Source organism: Watersipora subatra, chromosome 9 (assembly GCF_963576615.1).
Source record: "Watersipora subatra chromosome 9, tzWatSuba1.1, whole genome shotgun sequence".
NCBI classification, from domain to species: domain Eukaryota; kingdom Metazoa; phylum Bryozoa; class Gymnolaemata; order Cheilostomatida; family Watersiporidae; genus Watersipora; species Watersipora subatra.
In genome coordinates this window covers 48,212,737-48,229,038 of record NC_088716.1, presented here as the reverse complement: position 1 = coordinate 48,229,038, position 16,302 = coordinate 48,212,737, and positions in this window count along the sequence as shown.

Genomic DNA, 16,302 nt, shown 5'->3' with positions numbered 1-16,302 from the left:
CCTGTATGTCACAAACTATCTGTAATAAATCATTGGTATATATACCGTAAAACCTCTAATTGGACGCCATGACGTTTTATCGTTTGACCCTGCTATAGTAGCAGTCAGTTGGAATTGGTGTTCAAATAAAGGCTGGTGTTTTATGTTTTAACTCTTCTCTCATGATGACGCTCCAATAGAGGTGCCATTCAAATACAGGTGACCATTAATTAGAGGTTTTACAGTATATGCTAGTTGGTCATCTTTTCACAGGGTTTACAAAGCTTCAGCAATGTGTTTACTACTGTGAGTCATTGTGCCTTACACATACGGAGATGTGTAATTTCTATGTAACATAATCTTTGGTGTATAGGCAGGTTTATAAATGAAGAAGCGTAAGTTATTTAGAGAACCACACTGAATCGTTTATCATCATTATTATAAGTTGCAGTCACTCAAAGCTCTCTCCAAAGCCGATTGAAATTTTGTACTTTGCTGTTGAAGATGGATCCGGGAAAAACTGATCAGTTTCAAGAACAACGCAAAAAAGCAAAACTGCAGATTTTCAGAAAAGGTGAAATATTATAAATTTTTACCATTGGACGAGTAACTGTTTTTTTAACTAAAAATGATTTTGAGTTCCCTCTTTTGCACTGAAATTTTATCGTGTTACATTCAGGAGATGTTGGGCATATGTTTTAATCGTCGTTGATGCAGTTAGTCATACAGCTACATTATAATTAATGAACAGTCTAAATATAGTGCGTTAAGTTTTATGTCCAAATCTGCTAAAACTTACAATTATTACATATTTTCTTGTATAATATTAAAACGGTTCATCGCAATCAATTTATTAAGTTTTTTTGCCAATTCTACGATCATCTTAACACAGTTTGCCTTAAGGCAAAAAGTTGGCTGGAAAAATTGTTAAAACGGTTTGTTGTTAAACTAATGATGTAGCTAGTACATTTTTGTTAAAGCATGACAAATTGTTTTTTTTAAACAATAGAATGCTACGTCTAGTCTGCTGATTTATTTACAAATTATTCTATCAGTGAATTAAGTCACATTAAGAGTTTTTCACCTAAAGTTGATAGGACTAGCCTAAAATTGAAATGCTTCTATAATAAAAATAGATTTAAAAGTGAAAAAGTTGTTTCAATACTCATATAATTCCGGTTTCTTAAAAAAACATATAAACTTTTGCACACTTACTATCAGCCATATTGTCTTGAAAGCATCGAACATCTGATTTACATCCTTTCAATGTACATTTGTATGTTATTATTATGCCATTACATTGTGTATGCATTTTGTAGGCAACATTGGAGACTGGAAGAACCATTTTACTGTTGCACAGAATGAAATGTTTGACAAATTTCTGGCAGACTGGGAAGGTGATAGAGATATACCATTTGTGTACACTAAAGAGTAGGCTGCTTGCAGAAAACCCTGTACTTAAAACAGTTTATTATCTGTTACACATTGTAACAGTTAAAATTCAACAGCTTCCTAGTGACTAGATGGTGTAACAGTTAACTTTTAGCAACTTCCTAGTGACTAGATGCTGTAACATTTAACATTCAACAGCTTCCTAGTGACTAAATGCTGTAACAGTTAACATGTAACAACTGCCTAGCGACTAGATAGTGCAACAGTTAACATTCAACAGTTTCCTAGTGACTAGATGCTGTACATTTTATATATGTTTAAAACATATGCAGTGGTGCAAGGGAGGCTCAGTTCATTTAAGATAATGCTTTCCTCAGTCCCGTGGTTAAATACACTTGCATCTATTGTCTAACAGAACTTTATTTTAATGGTTTCTTTCCCTTCTTCTTCATTACTTTTCTTGTGCACACCCTTCCTAATCACCCCTTCTTTTCTACATCTTCTCATTCACTATTTCTTTACAGCACCCTCTACTACATACCCCTCCTCCTTCTTCTTTACATCCCTTCTCTTACTCATCCCTACTTTTTACACCTCTCTCCCTCTCGACTACTCACCCCTTCTTTCCTATTATACCCCTCTCTCTCTCCCACACACGCGCACACACCTTATTTTCCTTTACACCTCTTTCCCACTCACACATTCTCCTCTTTTACACCCCTTCTCCTATTCACCCCTATTTTTTACATGTTTCTTCCACTCTTTCACTCTGCTCCCTTCTTTGCATTCTTTCCCTCTATCCCTCTCCTCCTCTGGCTCACTAGCTTCCTAATTCTGACTCATTACTTTCCCTTTCCATTTGCTGCTCTCTACTCCAACTCCTCTCTCTTCACCACTCTCCTCTTTTGCATCCTCTCCTTATACTCATTTATCTTCTTTAAACTCTCTTCCTTTCACCTCCCCAATACTCACTCCTAACTTTAATTATTTTTTTCAAGCCTCCATTCTTAGGAATGCAGTGCAGTAGTAAGCAGCCCTGTTTTATATTAGTAGAAATTTTTAGGCTTATTATATCTAATAAGAGTGAATGGTGAATGTTTTCTACACAATGTTATGAAAAGAAAAGTATAAACTAAAAGAGTTCTTCTTTACTTTTAGCATATGTTAGCTGGTGTTTCCTGTTTGCCGAGCACAAGGTAAAATTAATAAAGTAATTCTCAGCAACTCATGAAAGTTGTTAGTTTGGAATACATAGAACTCCGTATAATAACATCGCTTGCTGACGCTCCTTAAGAAGCTGTCAGCAGTACCTCTAAAGCACTTTCATCAACAGCTAAGTAAAAGAGAATAATATCTTTAAAACTAATCAATAAACTTATTTATAACTTCAATGAGCTTACGTAGCAGTCTTTATTGTGAGAATTCGTAAGAACCTGTCAGTATGATCTCTTAGAAGTTTTCACATACAAATGCGTATGTATACAATGCCAGATTTTAACAAATCTTTGTCGGCAAAGTGAATGCACTGTGAATAGACCAGAGCATCCTAGCAACAAACTATCACTTTGATTTCAGCGAGCAATCAAGGTGAGTTGCTTGTTCTATGCTTGCTGCGTAGAACGAAGACGAACCAGTGAGAGAGATAAGTTGCAGGTTTGTTAGATGTAATCCTATTTCATATCATCATGCGGCGCTTTGTTTATTAATATGTTTAGCCTCATTTTGTATAAATTTACATTTTTTACATACTAACACATATATATTGACATATTAAAAGAAGTTTGAAGTTTTAGTGCTAATTTGGGATACAATATTTGTTTTAAAGGTTGATTTGCAACAAAATTCACGTTACAGCTACTTGGTATAAAAAATTCCCCTTGTCTTATTCTGTTGTGTTGTAGGTGCAAAATATGTGGGGATGTGATTACAAGCTCTTAAAAGCTCAAAAACGAACAGTTAATCACCGCCATCATGAAACCGCCGTAGATTGGAATCAATTTATTTCTCTGACGTTGTCATTACATTTGGTTATTGTTTTGACACGAAATGTTCTCACTTGAATAAAAGGCTCAATATAAAACGTCTCGTAGCACTAGTTGCAAATGAAAAAAAAATACTGATACTTTCTGATAAAATCTGCTAATATTTTGTGTAAGTTCATCTTTAACAAGTAACTAACAGTATATTTTGCTATTAAGGGAAAACAAAAAGGCTGAGGTAAAAATTGGTAAGCTGTTATGAATAAAGGCAACAGACAGGAAAGAGCTTTTGTTGTTTAAAGTTTTGTATTAACTCAATTTTTTTGTTTTATGTGTTGCTATGTAAAAACTATCCATTGTTCATGCAATCTTTTAATAAACAGTTTCTTAAAGTGCATCAGCCAAATAAACCTTTATAATCACACATTACTACTACTCCTCCCCCTCCCCGTCTGCCCTCCCCGTCTCCCCTCCCCATCTCCCCTCCCCGCACAGCTACCACTGCAAGTACAGCTAGGGAGTGACTTCTAGAAATATTTATTGTTATATGAATAACTGAACTGGTATCAGAGCATGTACAGTTGTATCTTATAAGCAACCTAATTATTGTAAGGGCTGAAAATATGTTTGATTTTCAATGTTCTAGTTAAAACTTTTGACAGCAAAATTGTTTATATACATGTATATTAACTTTTTCGTTAAGGAATTTTTGCTCGTTCTGATGGAATTAATTAATGCTGAAAGATTTTACGCTGACGTGTGCTTGGTATTTGTACTATAAAAGCTAGAGTTTTTGTCATATGGCTTTATTTTGAAGTTTTTTAGAATCAGTAGAAAATTCAAAACCTGAATTAGTACATTCGACAAAACTAAGCCATTTTTAATATTTTTTATTTTAGTGAAATCAGCTAGAAAAGAAAAACGTGTTGCAGTATTTTGCAGTTTGGCCAAAGCGTAGACACCTATTTTTCATATAAAAATTATAGTAATCAAAAATATCTGAGGTCAGATTTTGAAGGATTTTACTAGCAAGAATATATTAAGGTCGTTTTTTTACAAATTTTTTACTCATTCATCATTAACCAACAACAATAAGATTTGTAAACTCTGATATTATAGTGTGAATTCTGAGTAAAAATAAAACTAACTGGCTTGTTTTTTTCAATGATTACCTAATATCCTAAAACCATTGTGGCAAAATTTTAGGTAAATCTGTTAGCTCTGTGATCTGTATTCAAAGTTTTTGTATAAGTACTAAGGTCAGCCATTTTAAAGGCTTTCCATAGCAAATAATTCTAATGAAGTTATAATTAACCTCGTCTTTTATTGATTGATGAAAAACTACCTCACGGAAATATTTCTACTCGAGTGTAACAACTATGGTAGAAAGAGTAAAATTGTACATACTAAAAAGAGCATCATTACATTTTAAAGTTACATGTAAATGAAGAAGGTAACATGTTGTCGGAGGACTCTCAGTGTCTGCATGCCTTAAAGCAGACAGCTGGCTTCTGATGAGGTCATTTATATATATATTCATCCGACGTTACTGCAAAATGTTTGTAGAAAATGAGTTATTCTTTGTTATTCTTAGAAAGAAACTATGGCAAGCCTTCCACCTCTGCCCATATCTGGAGCTGTAACAGGAGAATACTTCGTGAGTGATGATGGTTCTGTAAAAGTTGCTGCTATGATACTAGACAAGAAACTTTTTCGCAAGGCGCAAAGTGATTTGGAAGAATACAAATGGAATGACTCAGACTTCCTACTAGCAACTTTCATGAAAAATGGTAAGGATGTCGATTTTAAATTTTGAAGAGCCTTTTAATAACATATATGATTTAAACACACCTGTGATTTGGAAGAATACAAATGGAATGACTCAGACTTCCTACTAGCAACTTTCATGAAAAATGGTAAGGATGTCGATTTTAAATTTTGAAGAGCCTTTTAATAACATATATGATTTAAACACACCTGATGCTTGAACCAGATAAAAAGTCACCATAAGCTGAATTGTGCATCTTCTTCAGTAAGGACTTGGTTTGTTTAACTAAAATATAACAAAAATAACTTATTCAAATTGGTAGTGTGCTGTTACCTCCCACAGCAGAGATAATTTTCTGGTAAGTTTGATATGCTGTACTGAACTAAACATACATGTACTGCCTTTGAAAGAAGTTGTTCCAGTTCAGGTAAGACCCAGCCATGGAAAGGCTTTTTTTACTCTCAAAAGCATTTGGATTATTTTTGATTACATGCAATTTTTTTCCTTAGGGCTTGTGGATACATAAGTTCACAGATCTCCACAGTAAAAACAGAGTCACCATTCAACCAGTAACTGTCAGTGATTCTCAAATAATTGGCTGGCTGTGAACAGAAAGTTCCTGGTTTACTTCTTGTTGAAGCTATAAATGGTCAGGCTATAAACACATCTGCAAACATACAAATGCTTAATGCTCCGATTTAAAATTAATGTTAAAAGATACCTATATGTTCACAAGACTCTCTGTCACGGTGAAACCAGAGCTTAAAAGTTATTTGGATTAAGTAGCCTTGATTTGTTAATATCATCATGTTAATCAGCTTTTTACTTTAAGGGTTTTTCCAAGATACACATTAGATACTACAAGATCACTGAAGCAAGTCGACAACACCACACATAAAAGCCAACCCTGTGTACGCATAGTTGTTTTTAAATAACTACCACAGAAGCTACATATGACTTGTTCTATACTCAGGGACTCACTTTATGTGGGAAGTTATGATGATGTTACTAAAAGGATCAGCTGACTACATCAAAACCTCAAAAGCTCTTTTGATGATAGATACTTCTCCAGTCAGTTTCAGTAGTAAGCCGTTCCCTTCACCTCGGGTTTTGAATACTCACTACCGAACTGATGTCCTGCCAGCAGTGTTCAGAAAAGCAAAGACAGTTGTAGGTAAGTTGATTATTAACAAACAGATTGTAGTCTGATTTTGTACACTACATATGTTGTATGATTCCATAACTAAACATCTGTACTATCACTTCTATGTTTATAGTGATGCGGAACCCTAAGGACACGTGTGTTTCATATTACTATCACTACAAGAACATTGTAGGTATTTACTTGATTGCCATTGTCTAACACAACACTTTTTACATAAACCTAATAACTATACTAATTACTATATATTAGTTATTAATATTGTATATTAATTATTAGTATAGTTAATAGGTTTATGCTTTTTATTTCAGCAAAGCTAGTAGTTCAGTACCAGTAAATAGTCTAAATTTACTTGTATATGGCAGGTAAATTGTAATAACACCCTTACAAATAGTCGAAAATAAATTGCTTGGCTGTTGAAGTCACTTTCACACACCTAAGTTGACACTATAACTTTAATATTAGCAATACTTTTAAAGGCACTGTTATAGCACATGCTCTGCGTGAAATGAAAAACAGTCTTTCACACCATTAAACAACCCAAATTTTTTGTATCATTTATATCTGGTTTTTAATAGTCACAGATTGATAAAGTGAAGACAGCCTGCTAAATTATTTTCTGTAGCAAGAATTTTTATTTTAGAGGTACATGTGGGTATTACTATAAATAATTTTTGTTACAGAAAACATCATTTTCAGAGGATGAACCAAATATTTTTGAAAACATGACACTTGCACAATTCATGGAGTTGTTTCTCCATGAAAAAGACCTTCCCTATGGGAGATACTTTGACTACATAGAATACATGTGGTCTCTCAGAGATGATCCTAACATTCTTGTTGTCTTCTACGAAGATTTGAAAATGGTAAGTGATAGGAAATGGCAGCATTAGTTTATAAGGTTTTTCTTCAGTAGTGCAATACCAGGTATGTTTGTTGATGTCTAAAGACCCCATAAATGTTGACTTAAAGGTGTTGCAAACCGTGGTGAAAATATCAAATCAGGTGCCTTGGTGTTATCTCAATATTGAACTATTAACAAGGACTTTGATGATATGTACATGTACCTTAAAGGTTGACTTGCAACAAAATTCGCATTACAATTATGTGATGTCAAAAGTTTTACCATGTCTTACTCTGCTGTGTTGTAGGTGCAAAATATGTGGGAATGTGATTACAAGCTCTTAAAAGCTTAAAAAATGAACAGTTAATTGTAGCCACACGAGACTGCCGTAGATTAGAATCCCTTTCCAAAACGGCTCAAATGGGACGTAGTTGTACAATATGGCTTCTGTTTACACTTTCACGCAACCTTATTCGTTGAAATATTTTCACAAATATACTTCACTCATTCAATAAAACCATGTCTATCGTTCTTACGCATCTATTTTATCGTCATTGTAATGCTGTCACTTTCAGCACTGATATCTTATAACCTACCGTGAAAACTTGTTTAATTTTTTGACCTTAGCTCAAAGGAGTATATTTCATTGTCTGATAAACATGACAAGCCTGTTGGTCACCTGTGATATTTGAAAAATGCTGCAGAAATTATTTGCGTCGTATGGGTCACATGACCAGATTTAGACTAGACGATTCGACCAAGCCGAAAAAAAACTGCAAAGTAGCGGGCATTTATATTTGATATATGGTCTTTAGTAAAACCCGAAGTGTTTGTCAAAAACTAGTGCTACAAGAAGTTTTATATTGAGCCTTTTATTGGCCTTTCAATTTTCGTGAGAACATCACGTGACAAAACAATAACCAAATGTAATGACTATGTCAGAGAAATAAACTGATTCCGATCTATGGCAATTTTGTCATGGCTGCGATCAAATGTTCATTTTTGAGCTTCTAAGAGCTTGTAATCATATTTCCACATATTTTGCACCTACAACACAACAGAGTAAAACATGGTGAATCTTTTGATACCAAATAACTGTAATGGGAATTTTATTGCAAGTCAACCTTAAAGTAATGAGAAGGGCGCCTGATGAGTGTAATGTGCTGGTATCTTATTCACCTCTTCATAAATTGGTGCTTCACTAGATTCTAGCAAGCTCTGCTAAAGATAAGCAAATATTTGGGTAAGTCTTCCAGTTTTGACTGTAATAAGCATAGAAGATTCACTAAACATGAAATACAAAGCATGTTGAAATATTAATTTTCATGTTTTGAGCACAGCAATAGACTTTTTTTAAAAACTTGCTTGATTGGAACCCATTTCCTGAGCAACCACTTTTCACTTTAGGATATCAGCTAGATTCTAGGTAAAGCTGTTAAAGATGAACACTATTTATACATGAACCTTGATTAGTATCATTTAATATTTTTATTTCTTAACGGATTTGTCTCTAAACTCTTACAGAACCCTCTGGATACCATCCAAAAAGTGAATGAGTTCATGGGTACCAACAGATCACCAGAACTGGTGAAAGAGATAGCTGAAGCTGTAAACTTTGATAAGATGAATGTAGGGAAGACAACAGGGCCTCTCTCTAAAGAAACAATGGAGATGCTAGGTTCAATGGTAATGCAGAGATAAAGTCAAGCAGAAATATTAGCTTAAATAAATTGATTAAGTGTTGGTATAGCATTATTTGAAGATAGTGATCATGTGCTAAACCAGAACATTTTACCTTCACTACTAAAAACTGTAACACACTCTAATACTCCCTTACTGCAGTTTGACAAAATTCCTGACTTGCAGAGAGATAGTAATAGAAGAGTACACACAAATTATTCAAACTTTAACCACATACTTTTTACGGTCATATAAAAAGTAAGGTACATTTTGCCTTGAATAGGGTACACGATGGTACATAATGACTGAGTAAAGTGGAGTTTGCTGACATGTAATAAGTGCATGTGTGGCAATGCGTTTTTAAAAACTTTAGCATGAAGTGTTTATATATGTAAATAATTTCATGCTTTTAGGGTACAATAATTAAATACTTTTTTTGATACAAATTTGTTAAGTACATGTAGATGTTAACTGTTAAATTTGATTCGTTTGAAAGTCATAAATAGACTAATTACTGCTTCAGTTGCATATCGATGAAAACTGCCTATAGTAGATAACTCCAAGGTTAGAGACCTAAACACTGCTTTTCATGTACCCTGTTCTGTGATAGATTTTTTCAACATGTTTTTATACCTTTTCAGAGTATTTACGAAAAATTTCAAAGATCCCTTACATTTTATGAGTAGCAACTATTTATTCACAAAATAGATAACACATTTTATTGACATAGTAGTTAAAACATGCTAACATTTGTGGATAGCAGTTATCCACTCCTATGAGCAATCAACTCACTTTGTTATGATTCCATGTCATTCTTAATAAGTCATTCAAGCGCGACAGAACTTTTTGTTTGTAATTAGCAGTATTCTAACTCATAGAAGTTATATTAATATAATTTCTATGTTTATAATATGCTATACTTATTTCCTGTCTTAGTTGATATCTACTAGTCTTCTGAATTTTTTGTACTTTTTATTGTTTTAGGCCGGTCCTAAAAATCCTGACGAGATTCACGAAAAAATCAAGAATGCAACTTTACAGATTTACAGAAAAGGTAATATATGGTTACCGTGGTTACCATTAATATATGGTTACCATGGTTACCGTTAATATATGGTTACCATGGTTTCTGTTAATATATGGTTACAGGCTTTATGCTGATTCAATTAAATCCACTCTAAAGTTACATAAACCGCCTGTAACTATTTAAAAATCTTAAAGATTGTATCATCTTGTTTACCAGTATTTATATTATCTTGCTATTTATCATTATAACAAGGAAATTGGCTAGTGATTGAATGTTAAAAAGAGATACTTGTTAGTCAGTGTCTTAGTGCTTAATAATAGCTTTAAAATATTTTCTTCCACCTTAAACTTTAAGTAGTGCCCTGATAGTCTAGTGTGCTGCAAAAGATTGCCTGGTGTGCCAATTAATCACAAAGAATAAGTACATCCATATGCACAATACCCCTGACATCATGAAACTTGAATGAGTGGTACAAGTGGTATCTTTTACACTTAGTGATAAAGCTGGATGTTATGGGTTCAAATTTTGTATGAGCCAATATTTTTCCCAACACCCTGTCATGGTCTCGAACAAAATATTTTTGTTAAAACGAAAAATGCATCTGCTTGGCTTTACCGGTCATTGTACTCTGGAACATCCACAGGACGACTACATAGTTGTGTTGATGCTTATCTAAAATATTATTTACTTTTGAATACCAAAATATTTTAAATTCTGACCATTTTATATTCTTATGTGCTGTATGATGAGATCGATTTATTGGTGCAAATGTGGAGCCAAAAAAATTAAAGGGACAGTCGTTCACCTGGCTGACACATTTAGAGGAAGTCCCCTAATCTCTACTACATTTCGTAGCTCTTGTGACTTCTGAGAACTAATTGTAACTGTCATGACCTCAGACATTATTGTAATTTCAGATTAATTAAAATCTGAGGCTACATGACCTCAGATATTAACAGCCCTGATCATACAACTTGCTCTTTCCTTTTTCTGGCAACACCAGAACTGGCAAACAGTTTAATTAACTACATGTGGTTACTTCACAATAAGCTACCGCAAAGCTTACTTTTGTTCTTGCATGAACTTACCAATCTGCTTGGCTGCTATCAACTACTGCTGAACTTATCACCATTGACAGCTCTTTCAACTCGTCATCAAACCTGCCATACCTATCCAAATCAATGCATCAATGCTAATCACTGGTCAGGGCACTCGTTAACTTATTGGCACCACCTTGACCTTGACCGTTGTCACTGCTACTACCATCACCACTGTTAATAACACTATTGCTTACTGTAAAACTTAGAGGTTGGGTCAAAAATGACTTCTTAGCCATCACTGCTGGCTCTCCCATTTTTATTTCGCTCTCATTCGGTCATGTGAAAGCTGAAAGCGGTCTGCATCTTGAGGCGAAACGCTTATTGGATCATATTTGACTACACAAGGGCTGTTGTCATTGACTTTAGTGCTGGTATAAACCCACAGCTACTTATACAGACTTGCATCTGAGAGAGCATGGGTTTACTACACCTCAGTGAGCAGCTTTACATACATGTATATAGCTTCCCTAAATACCTCCAAATTTCTGACTCAGTCACTAATGACTCGGTCACTGCTGACTCGGTTACTGCTGACTCGGTTACTGCTGACTCGGTCACTGTTGACTCGGTCACTACTGACTCGGTCACTGTTGGCTCGGTCACTGCTGACTCTGTCACTGATGATTCAGTCACTGCTGACTCAGACACTGATGACTCGGTCACTGCTGACTCTTGCTTGGCTCTCAGCTATGCCATTGTCTTGCTTGAGCTTCCTCTAAAGATGGTTTTTCTAAATTCTCATTCTATCAATTTTTGTAGAAATCCAACTTTATGCAGAGTTCTACTGCCAAAAGCATTTGCTAAAAATTGACTGATTATTTTTGTAATAAGTTTGAATCCAATTTCCTTTTTGTTGTTTCTGCTAACTTTAGCATAAATTTTAAGAAAATTATAGTAGCAGTCTGAATATTTAGATGTAGCTCAAACTATCTTTCCTTTTACTGAACTCTTCATCTGCAACCTTCGCTTAATTCTTGTAAAGTGTGCTGCAAACTGAATATTGGGATCTTGCTGCTTCCAGATGCATTACCTGGACAATCAACAGAATGCAATGTTCTTCATTCCTTGACAACTACTTTTTTCTACTTCTGTTTTTTTGTTGGTTTCTGTCAAACCATTGTATCATGTAGCTTTCTCTACTTTTGGATCCATCTTTTTTATTTTTGCCAGCTTACAAATCTGGCTCTCTACCAGCTTATTCACCATCTTTCTTGCTACCAGACCTGTTCCTTACGTTGTTCAGTTTGACAGTATCCAAAACTGTTAATTTAATCCAGCAGCAGTTGGTCCTGAGAAAAGACGATATAACCGATCCAACACCTTCTTCTAACCTTATGTTACATAGCTTGGAAAAAAACTTCCGTCATAACAAACTTTTAACTTTTTAACAAGCTCAAACTTGTTCTTGCATAATGCATTCTCAACAGTTTAAATTTCATCTTCAATCTCATTATCACATACACTTTAGTTTTTACAAACATGCCTTGACTTTCTAGCTGAATCATGCCTAGCTAACTTCCTTTAATTTACTGCAATCGAGGCGTGCTAAAACAGTTTGCTAACTTAAAGTTCAGTATCTTAGTTGTTTTTGCAATCGACAAAACTATCATTCAAGTTTCAAACATAAATTTAACGTTCTTTCTATTAACATGTAAGCATTGCACTATTTTCTGCCTTAGTCATTGGTCTACGGCATTTGTGTTTTTAGAGCTGAAAACGTAACACCTCTAACTGTGCTAATATCTATGTTATCTTTGCAGTTTTGGTGCCTAGCGAATATCATGGTCCAATTCCAGGATCTCTGTATTGCCCTCATGCCTATCTCCTTTTCCGTAGTAGTGTTCTTTTTATCACTGTGGCTGCTTCTGTCTTTGTATCTATCTATGCCACTATTTTATATTTCATAAAGTTTTGCCTACTAATGCTAATTTTGCTACTTTTAATAAGTCTATTGTAGTTACTTACATCTATGAACTCTGCCGTCTGCTTTCTGCATCTTCATACTTATTTTTGCAATCACAGGATATGTGACCTTGCTTCCGACAAAAACACATTTAACGATGGGCCAACTCCGCATCTCATGACTACTGCTTTTAAAATTGTAGCATACGCACCCCAACTAAGCTCTCTACCTATTGTGCTTAATCTGGAGGTATTTTTCTCTTTGCTATCATCTCCATAATTCCTTAAATCTTGGACTATTCGTTAAAAACTGGCTTCTTGATCATGTCCATTTTTGACTATTTCTCTGTCACTCTGGCTGTCTCAGTTTTAATTTCCTTTTAACTTGCATTTCCATTACTTTTTACTATTGAAATTTTATCCAAATTAGTTACCATTTCATGGTCTCTCAATGTTTCCATGAATGTATTCCATGTTGAACTTGTATTTTTCATCAACTCTTAGCTTATTTCTTTATCCCAAAGACTATCAACTGCCACAATCTAATCGAGTCTTACTCTACTGTCATCATTTTTCCTTTTAGAACATCTACGCAAACTTTGAACCCTTCATGAAATATATTCAGACATAAGTAATGAATATTGCCACTGGCCATCTTTTTAATGGGCAAATATCGATTTTGTTCAATTTTACTTAAACTTTGTTTACTTTTTGTTATTCAAGGTTCAAAGTTTTGCATAAAAACTAAGCTTTTTATTACTACAATAATAAAACTTGAAAACAAAAAAATTAAACTTTTGTATTAATCTAATTCATAAATATAAAAGATTAGTGTTAACATAGATCAATTTTCCTCAAAGTATTTGTAGATCTACGCATTCCTAGTAAGCCACATTTGTCTTCGGGATTGACAAGGTTTACTTGCAAAGGTGTATCGTGTTTTATAGGTGAAATTGGCGATTGGAAAAACCATTTCACTGCTCCACAGACTGAAATGTTTGACAACTTTTTGGCAGATTGGGAAGGTGGTAAAGATATACCATTTGTGTACACTAAGGAGTAAGCTGCGCACAGAGAACACAGTAGTCGACATAATTATTGTCACCTAGACATTGTAAAAGTTAACTGTTAGCGGTTAACATTCAACAGTTAACACCTTACTAGTGACTCGAGGTTGTAACAGTTACTGGTTGTGGAAAACAATGTAGTGCCTTTTCTGACTTGTTTTAATGTTGTTTTTTTCAAACACATAGATATTCGTTTTGTTCACGTGAGGGGCTCAAGTTAAATTGATTTAGTGTTTTACATGAAACATACAGAGTACTGTCTTTAATACTATTTAAGTAGAGTTATTATATGTTGGAGTGATTGCATAATGTTCAAGTTATTATTAATCTAAAATACAATGTTTAAAATGTGATAATTGTAACTAGGAACAACTATCAGCTGCCTGTTGCAATATTACAACATTATATATGTTTACAAAGCAAAGTCAAAAAATGGCTGCCCAGTTGATAAAGCAGTATTGAAAGCAAGTGTTACCAGATACACTGGTGATTCAAGTAGACATGTGGTCAACAAAGAACCATCATTCAAAACTCTTTTTTCTTTTTCTGCTCTTTCTCCTTTTACCACTTTTCTTTTGCTTCTCTCTACTCCATTTTTCACCCATCGTTTTTTAATCCTTTTTTATGTCTTTCACACTTCACTCTCTCCCCCTTGCTCTCCCTCGCTCCCCCTCTCTCCCCCTCTCTTTCTCCCCCTCTTTCCCCTCTTTCCCCCTCTGTCCCTCTCTTTCCCCATTTTTCCCCTTCTCTCCCCTTCTTTCCCCCTCTTTCTCCCTCTTCCCCCTCTGTCCCTCTCTTTCCCCCTATTTCCCCATTTTTCCCCTTCTCTCCCTCTCTCTCTACCTCTTTCCTTCTCTCTATGTCTTTATCCTTTTTTCTCTTTTTTCCTTTTTTTATTATTTTTTCACTTTACTCTGTCACCATCTCTTCCTTACTTCACTCCATTTTTTTTCTCTTCTAACCCAATCATTGGGGTTCCACTATCAGTCAGTCATGAGATCTGTTCACTATTTACTTTACCAGAAACTGTCAAGCTTTTTTGGCTTTGTATTCAAAGTATTCTATGCAAAGGCGGCAAAGTATGCAATGAAAAATACAACATGATAGATATTTTTTAACTATCATTTATCAATGTGCAATGTGTAAACTGATAAATTAATCCATAGCAACTCATTTAGATTGTTTGTTAAGTCTACCTAAAATCTCATTTAGTGACATCGGTTGCGGACTCATTGTAAGGAGCTGTCAGTATTAATTTTGGGAAGCTTTTATAAACAGCATGATAATGCATTTCACAAGTCGTACTAGCGAGTTAATGTAATTGGTCGTTAATTCGCTTTTTTTGTTTAGAGAGCACAACTCCAGCTCACAAATGATAATCAATTTTTTCGCGAGCTATTTCTTGAAACAAATAAAATATTATTTGAATTTTTTTCAGTATTTTCCAGTTTAGGCCATACTTTAATTGTTTTGCTTTCAGTTTTATATGCATATGCTGAGTTATATATGTTTTTGCTAGTTATGTTTAATGAATATTTATGTTTGTTGAATACTGTTTTAAAGACTGTTTCAGTTAGACTCACATGTTTCTTTAAGTTGGTTGCTTTTGCCACTGTTTCTTTGCACACTCTGCTTTCCTTCTGAGCAATTGATTTTTTGACATTCCTTTAAACGCAGTTTCTCAGTTGGCTTTTGTCATTGCTCACTACTCTTGTATGGTACATATTTGTTAATGCCCATAAATGCCCATTATAAAACTGGGCATGCATGAATATTTATTTTATAGTTTGCCATTTAAATATTGTCATCAGTTAGTAGTTATTATTAAATAAGTCTGTATTCAAATGTATAAAAAAAATTGCCTCACCCATATTAACCCATGGGTGGACATGTTTACTCAAGATCAGCCCTCCCACCAAAAGTCTGGAAGTTTGAGTACTTACCTCAAGATCTCAACAAATCTCAGTAGCATGCTTTTCCAAAACTGACTTAAGTTGTTTGTTGCTTGTCTTTGGGGTAGCCACATTTGATGCGTAAGTGTTATTGCACCAAATGCTCCAATGATTACTGGAGTGATAGTTGTTCTTATATGCCTGCACTTTGTAATCTCCTCTCTGAATAGGAGATATTTCTCAACGTTTTCCTGTTTTGCTGCCAATGTTGTAGAAATTGGGTGCTGCCATATAAACATTATTAAAATGGCCCTCTTGCAGTCATTGTCCATTAAAGTGATATCTGACTGGTTTGTCAAATTGTGCTTGTCTGTCTAGATGTAGAATGCCCAGAGGTGTGAGAGATTGTGCGAGAGAGAGTGAATGCAAGAGATAGTGAGTGCGAGAGAAAGTGAGTGCGAAAAAATTAGTGTGAGAGATAGTGAATGCAAGATGAAGAAAGTGAGTGCA